This window comes from Opisthorchis viverrini (assembly GCF_000715545.1).
Source record: "Opisthorchis viverrini unplaced genomic scaffold opera_v5_49, whole genome shotgun sequence".
NCBI classification, from domain to species: Eukaryota; Metazoa; Platyhelminthes; class Trematoda; order Opisthorchiida; family Opisthorchiidae; genus Opisthorchis; species Opisthorchis viverrini.
In genome coordinates this window covers 1,005,218-1,013,653 of record NW_008751705.1, presented here as the reverse complement: position 1 = coordinate 1,013,653, position 8,436 = coordinate 1,005,218, and positions in this window count along the sequence as shown.

Sequence of the window (8,436 nt, the reverse complement as noted above, 5' to 3'; positions counted from 1 at the left end):
GTGACAAAAATTCACCTGTAAATGCGTCAGGCTCCTCCAGATTCGATTGGCTGTACATCGCAAAAAATCTGGTCGGGCGGTTAGGGTTGATGAACAATATGATGGCCGGTCACTCAAACAGCTTGGCTTGTTTCCATGGGGCAATCTTACTAAATCAAAGCTGAAGGTCATTCGCGACTAGCCCAGATTCAGGAGGAATGCTTAATTCGGAATGTATCATCAGATATCTTCAATACAACTAACATCTGATATCAGCGATTCTATTGAACAGAAGCGAACAATGGAAGCAATCAATCTGCCCGAGTGATATGGATTGAAAATTTAAAAAAAATAAAAAAGCCTATCTACGCACGCAACCAAACCACGGTAGCGGCCAGTTTTCCGTGAGTAATCACAATTCTGATTGAAAAATTGCATGGGTTTGACGAGATAAGGAATTTCATTGATTTATGCTCAACGCCTCAGGCTGCTGATAGATTCGTATACGAGAATTCTCTGTGAAAATCGCTCTCAACATTTCATAATTCGCGAACTTTTGACTCAAATCACACGAAACGAAATTGTTCCGTGGAGCCGAGTAAGGTCTTGTACGCGTGCCTCAGCTGATGAAATCTGCACAGTGCAGCGCAATCGCACGCAGGGGTTACGGCTATCAAAACTCCGGGGAGCCAGAGGATTCAGCTGCGTTTGGACTCGACGAATAATCTTAGTTTGTGAAGACGGCTACTTCTGTTGTTACTGCTTTCAGACAACGATCAGGGGCTAGGACAACACAGATTCCAGCAGCGGAAACTGTATGCTAGGTTCGGACCGAACCCGCTTAAATGCAGCTTGATGGTAGCGATTTCAGTCACTCCCGAAATGCCTATGCCATCAGGGGCATAACTCAGAAGGCAGTCCAAGTTGACAAAGTTCTCTTTCAGATTTTCGAGCAAAGTAACAAAACCACTAGAATGTTTGCTACCGCAGTAGTTATCTGAGATCTGGTGTGCTCCTGTAGAGTCCCATAACCACAAGTTAGGATATTAGATCAGGCCATCGAATGCCCAGAACGGGACTTGGGAGCGAAGTCCACGTGCATTAGATGACCAAGTTTTTACAACCTTGAAGATTTGGCGGATTGCTCCCCTGAACAAACGTCTTTTGGCAGACTCATTTCAGTTCTCATCCACAAGATCTTCGTAAATTGCCTAAATAGGTATCTTGCTTTATCGGTACAAACGTCAATCTCGCCTTTATCTTGCCCGTTAGGTGGAGCTACACAGTTCACATGTTGAAACGTAATGACGTAATCAATTTCGCCATGAATACTACGGGTTACGTAATGAGCATTTGCTCGTGCAAGAAAATTTTGTTCTACTAATGATGAGTCTGCCGAGTCCGGCATGGTAGATGACTCGATCAAGAACAGCTATGAAATCTCAAAGTTCTTTTCACTGGGTAAGGCAAGTCACTGACTTACTCGGACCTTGCAACTCAAACATCTCAGTTTATTTACACTTCAGAGTGTTTTCTCAGTGACGATCTCATCCCCCCCCCCCCTAATTATGAAGTTTGATAGCACTGGACACCCTTGCCTAGCACCGGAGGCGCAATTGAAATCAAAGGTCTCCTGGCCGTAAAACAAGACTCAAGCCTTTGGTCGCATTTGGTTCGACTGAAAAAGTTGATAATAACTCAGGGCGGACTGGAAAACAGCAAGAAAGCCATTATAGTGGATGATGGTATGTTACCGCACTTTGGTACGATTTTTCAGAAGTTGAGAAGGACTGACATTCTGATTCACACATCCCTTCCGTGGAGGGAATCACATTGGTTGGATCGCCTTCGAATAACTGATATATCAGGTGCACATTAGCGAAGATTTCAACCAGTGTCTGTGAGACAGTTTTACATGGGATTTTTCAACCCTTCTTGAGGACTTGGGAGGAGGAAACAGGGAAACTTCAGCCAGAAGGAATACTCTCTGCCTTCTAAGTGGAACAGAGCTGCGTGTGCAGAGGCGAAAGGCAAAACTTGTACATCTCTTCTACTTTTTAGGGGACCGGCAACTGAACTGTTCTCCACTTAAAAAGGTCACTTGCAGCTTATGCCGTGAGGATGCACTACCGACGTTTTTAGGTTTGTCGCCCGAAGGTCGAAGTTCTTTGGCGGCTGGCTAAAAAATTCCAGGCGTCGTTTCTTTTTCTCCAGAATGTTTGCCATCATTTCTTTATACGTCGGGGAAGAAAAATTGCTAGGTAACTTCGCAATCTTATTAACAGAGTAGAAATGTGATTGGCAGGTCACGTCATTTGAGCCCAGATTTCAAACTATTTCTAGATGGTGTATGCAACGACAGTCTCAGGAAAGATCATCAGCAATAACTCATCGAACAAACGACGGCCTAGACAGCCTTAGCGGTTTAAACATATTCAGTAGAGAACATCACAAACGAGAGATTCAGCTCGGTTCCAGGTGAGTCTCTCGAAAAACCAAATTAGTTCGAAAATGAGTGTATATTCGCGAATTTCATGCAATTTGGTTTCAAGTAGAACATAAGGTTAACGGAAACCCGGGGACTGCGCCTACCTGATGAGCGCCTGATGAAGGGCGGAACCGGTCGTGTGCTGTCGAGGGGTTTTCAGCAACCTTATGAGTAGTACATTACAAACATATTCAGAAGACAAAAAGCGGCCATAGATTTTACGATGAGCAGTGCTCGACTTGATGTGGCTGGCCAAAAAGGTTGCGAATAGTGCGCTTCTCAGTACTGTTCTGTGGACCAGAACTTTCAACCGAAAAACTATCGTTTGGTTTCGATTTAAAAGCATGCGATGCTGAATAATAGTGCCCTCATGGTGTACTTTTCCCCAACATTCATGAGGTCACTGTTTCACCAAGATGGTGGACAACGTTATATCAAATTAAATCACAATATATTATACCACATAGCGTTATATCACCGTCTTCAAGAAACTGCGGTTGATGTTCACTAAAAGGAGCTACGTAATACCTACCTCACAATCCAAACATGCGTCGATAAACCTGGTGATATAAAGCCACGTGCGCCTCGCATACTTATGGACAAACCACCGTGCACGTGACAATCGACAGTGAGAGCTCAAATTATATATGCACCATTAGCTGGCTCCTTTAGTGTATCAGTGAAAAATAGAGTCAGTCATCACTATATTTGGCGAACGAGGCTTCTTCGTATGGGACGGTTGACGAGAAGGAGGCTTCCGCATACAGTTTGAACGCTAGTCATTACATCCAACCTTTGCTTTCCTTTTACAAAAATGGATTCATCTCTGGTATAGACAAGTGGGATCAATAATGGTTGTGAACCGTCGTCGCTCTTGTGAGATCCTTGAAATTCGCGGATTACATAAACTAGGAGCTGCAGTCGACGCGCGTTTTTGCCTCAACGTACTCTGATATCACCCGGATTGGAGGTGAAAAGTGTATGACCGAAGGTTAGGCGGGCCTGATTCAAACCCAATTTTAAACAGAATAGAGTATGGAAAATAACAAAATCGGTTAACTGACATCTGTCCCGTTATGGAGTAAATACTCTTCAGTTATACACCTTAGAGTATACGAATGAAGTTCCGCCTTATCGATCTCTTCAGCCAACACACTACTGTCCTCTATCCCCATTGATAACAAATGCAATCTCAGTGGACCATGACGATTCCGTGGAAAGTAAAACAGGCATCTGCTAAAGTCGTGATCTCCCGGGCACGCAATCGAATACCAGAAAATCAGTACGCAGACTAGTGTTGAACAGATATGTCAAGTAATTAGTGTATCAATTTGAAACGCACCCCAGTCGAAGTCCATTTCCACTGAGGACCATATAAGAGCCTTCCATCCGTCACACTGTATCATGTGAACCCACCCCCCCGAAAGAGATGGGACCGACTTAGCCCTAGAAATAAAGTTCTCTCTCTTAGAACACCACTCTGCCCGTCCAAGTGAAGAACACACTAAAGAAACCAAAGAATCGAATGGCACTTCATCCATAAGTTTCTTCAAGCTTCCTTTGATTTGTAGCACAGATGATGGAAACTGAGATCACAAACAAAATATGTCGATTTCTCGGAACATTTCTTGAAGGAAAGCTGCTCATGAGGTTTCTGAAAAATCTTCGACAGCCCACGACCGGTTTCGTCTTCCTTGGAGCTCATCAAGTAGGCTCAGTCCTCAGTAGGCTCGTCAACTTTCTGTTCTACTTAACCCAATTTACACAAAATTAGCGAAATACACTCACTTACATAGTAATCTGGTTTTGACTGGAGAATCACCTGGGACCCAGCTGAATCTCTCGTTTATGACGTTTTTAAGTCTAAGAGTTTGTTCACCCACACCTCTAGAATGAAGGTGATTAAGTGATCACGAATTTAGCCTACTTTATTGATCCATATAGGAGCTTACCATCAAAAAAGCATTCAGAACCTACACTACCCGTGGCGTCCATAAACACAAAACAAACGTACACACACTTCGGTTGCACTAATTACACGAGGGCGTACAAAAACCATAGAAAGAATATATAAGTACCTAAACGAATGCACATGAAAACGAGTGTTTCGTTACAAACAAATCAGGAAAGTGACGCTAAGAAGCACACAAAGCACGCAGAAGTTCGCATGGTTTGGGTTGGGGATCAGTACACAAAAAGACGTTGATATCAAACAAAGCTGGGTAGTGAATTTGTCACTGAACCAGTAAACACACCAACACTAGCTTTTTGGAGTTTTTCCAACATATTACACTATCTGTAACATAGCTGCTTCATAGCAAAGCAGGATGAAAGTTCAGTATGTCATGATCGTACGGATTACACGTAGACTTTACAAAAATTATGTAACCACGCTAGCAACAGGTATCTTCGTGAAGTCTAGTTTGGTCACGTGACGAGTCAGTTGGGTATTTCAGCCACTTATCAGCGGTGAACCCCGAATTTCCACATTCCTCATGACGATTCTAATTTAACGTCAAGCTCTCGAGATGAAACAAGGTAGCAACTGAAAGATCAAATTGCTGAGTTTCAGCCTGCATACAAGATATGGGCTAGTAAAGTCCTTTGGTCCCCGTATCCTTTGCTCAGAAGTTATACCATTTTTCCGCCTTGTTTTTACATTCATTTTTACATTCACTGAAGGCAATGTTTATGGCAGCCATTTGAAAAGTATCCACTGATCAACTGACGAACTACGCTTGCTTGCAAATTGCGTCCATATTAACTGAATACTTAACTGAATGTACTGTATAAAAGGTGACATCACATCTCAGCTGGCGTGCTGTTCGAATTATATTCTATTCGCACAACACTACTTATAGGGTGGCTGAAATCCATTCAGCAACGCACCACTGGTATCATCCCTCTTGTGACTCATCCAGTCTTCGAACTTTCAGCAACCATCATGTTCTGCTTGGAGAAGGTTCTACATGAGAGATTAAGTTGCAAATTAGTGTATGTCCTTAAATGCGTGCAGTTTGGTTTTCAAGTGAGGCGTAAGGTTGATGGTGATGAAGTCGCCATGATGAACCTCAAATCAGGTCAACGTTCATATTTTTGTAATGGACTACTCAGAAGGATGCTGAAAGCCCCTCGACAGCCCGCGACCGGTTCCGCCCTTCATCAGGCGCTCATCAGGTAGGCGCAGTCCCCGGGTTTCCGTCAACCTTATGTTCTACTTGAAACCAAATTAGTGTATGTCCTTAAATGCGTGCAGTCTGGTTTCCAAGTGAGGCGTAAGGTTGATGGTGATGAAGTCGCCATGATGAACCTCAAATCAGGTCAACGTTCATATTTTTGTAATGGACTACTCAGAAGGATGCTGAAAGCCCCTCGACAGCCCGCGACCGGTTCCGCCCTTCATCAGGCGCTCATCAGGTAGGCGCTGTCCCCGGGTTTCTGTTAACCTTATGTTCTACTTGAAACCAAATTGCACGAAATTAGCGAAATACACTCATTTGCAAACTAATTTGGTTTTTCGAGAGACTCACCTGGAACCCAGCTGAATCTATCGGTTTTGATGTTTCCAGGCAACTGAATGTGATGCACCAGGCTTTCTCATGTTTCGCGATATCTGAGATATCAAGATACATATATATTTTTGTAATGTAATAACGTTCAATACCAACTTGACACGGATTACAATAGGGATATTTTAGGTCCTTTAAAGCCCTTGAAGGGATAGCTTTCATGGAGACCCTTTGACACAACTTTCCTGACATCGTTAGTAAACGATACATTGGTTTCGTAGCACAATCCGGGACCTTCAGGCTAAGGATATGATTAAATGGTAGTACATGGATCTGTTTGATCGAACGTACCACTTCTGAGCGTGCCGAGTTACAGACAAACGGTCAAGTTGCTATGAGGACCTGGTTGTTAGCGATGCCCCTGAAATCATGACACCATATCATGAAGTCATTGGTAATAAAATACCTTATTGATTATCTATAGAGAAAAGCGTTGGTAGCTCAGTTGGCGTAGATGGTCGTTGGCTTGTTCACTGAGCTGTTGGGCAATTTGATTGCAAACGTTTCGTCACCAATCGAGGTGACATCATCAGTGCGTTATTGCGGAGTGTAGGGGTGCGTAGCGGTTGGTTTGTGGTTGTACCTTATTGATTTGTGACCTTATTGATTTCTTTGTTCACATGACCAGTTTCGTATTTGAACGGGTAGAGGATAAAATAATTCCCTTTTCTCCCTCAAACAACTTAATGTCCGCTATAGTTATACGAAGATACGCCATTTTATCCACTGATCCGAAAGCCTGTGCTCCCAAGTTTTATCCGTTGATCCAAAAGCGTGTACTTCCAAAGAGAGAGGGAGTGAGACCAGACATGTAGCCTACAGATTTTGTTAGTGAATAGCTACTAAATGAGGCTCCGTTGTCATTCTTGAGATTTTTCATCTTGCCAACAAGTGCAAAATGTGCTGTAATTTCTGCTGTGAGTAACTGGGCTTCTGTTACTTGAAGACCCGACTCACTGTCTTTATTCATTTGTTGAGATCAAACTCACAATGAAGTATTATATAATACAGAATGTTTTGCTATTTATAGCCATTTTTGCGTGCTGTTTCTACCATTTGGACAAAGGTTCGCCACGCCAATGGTTGCTCGACCCTCACACACCAACTGATCGGAAAACCTACATCTGTTGAACGACACAAAATCGATACTTTGTGATTCGCAGCACGTTTGCATTCTGACGTCACGAGATGAGCAGGATATTTAGTCTAATTAATAATGCTGGTGTTGTCATAGCCCCGTCCGTTAGCGTCCTCCTCACCATTCGGGATTTTTCTGGAACTCATACACGTGAAGGATAGTTTTGAATCCTCACTGCTGTTCTGAACGATTAAGTAAATCTTCATGGTTCTCTGTCTATCTGGAAGACAGGAATTGTGAAAAGTAGTGTCAATAGTGTGATAACGATTTCTGGAGGTTTAACCACGACGACAGCGCGCTTCTTACACCTGCAAACTGAGGAATCAGTTCAGACTTGGAACTAAGAGGACCAGTTCTGCCCAGAATAATGACAGGGTATCAGGTAACCCCATGGAAAAAAGACACATACTGGCCCATGTATCCTGTTAAAAAATCTCGCCAGCAAACAGAACGGAACAGGGAAATGTTACATGATTCGATCCTATGTCGTCTGTATACATATGACTGTGTGCGAACTGTATTTTCTTCTTTAAAGATAAACCCGCCTTTTGAGGCTTCCTGTGTCTTTAGATCAGTTCATACCATTGATAACAGTCCCGTAAATTTCGTATCTAATTGAAAACCAAGGTGAATTGCAACCATTAAACACGATACTTCAGCGTACGGTGGCTCACATACGTGGTTTCCTCACTCATCTCACCCAAAGCGTAACACCTAGTGCAGGGGATAACTCACACGACTAAGGGACGAACATCTAACCCCGTTGCGAATTGAATTTTTTAGGATCAACCTAGGTGATGAACCAAATTGATCGATTCTTCGAGAAAAAGCTTCAGATGCACGCTAACTCACTGATCGATATCTACCGAACACGTGACTCGAAACCGCCAGATCTGTCAATAGTAGCCTGTATTATGGTAGATGGGTGACTTCTCCGGCTAATTTTCCAACCCAGCAGCTAGATATGTCGATCAATCATATGTGAATTCACCGCCCCACAGTTACTTGCTTGACCGCGGCGGATTAAACGTGAACCAGGATGGAATGTTTTTGTTTCACGTAGATTCATTAGTTTTTGCCTCGTTTACCGAACCATGACTCCAATGTTTGCTTGTGACTGTCGGATGGATGAGCGGCAACATTTTTGTACAGCCGTTTGGCGTTAAAAAACCAGGAGGCACATAAACTAGCGTCATCGGTAACTTGTAGAAAAGAATAAAACTTTCTTGAAGAAGCATCACTAATAGGGTTGCTGGAAGCCC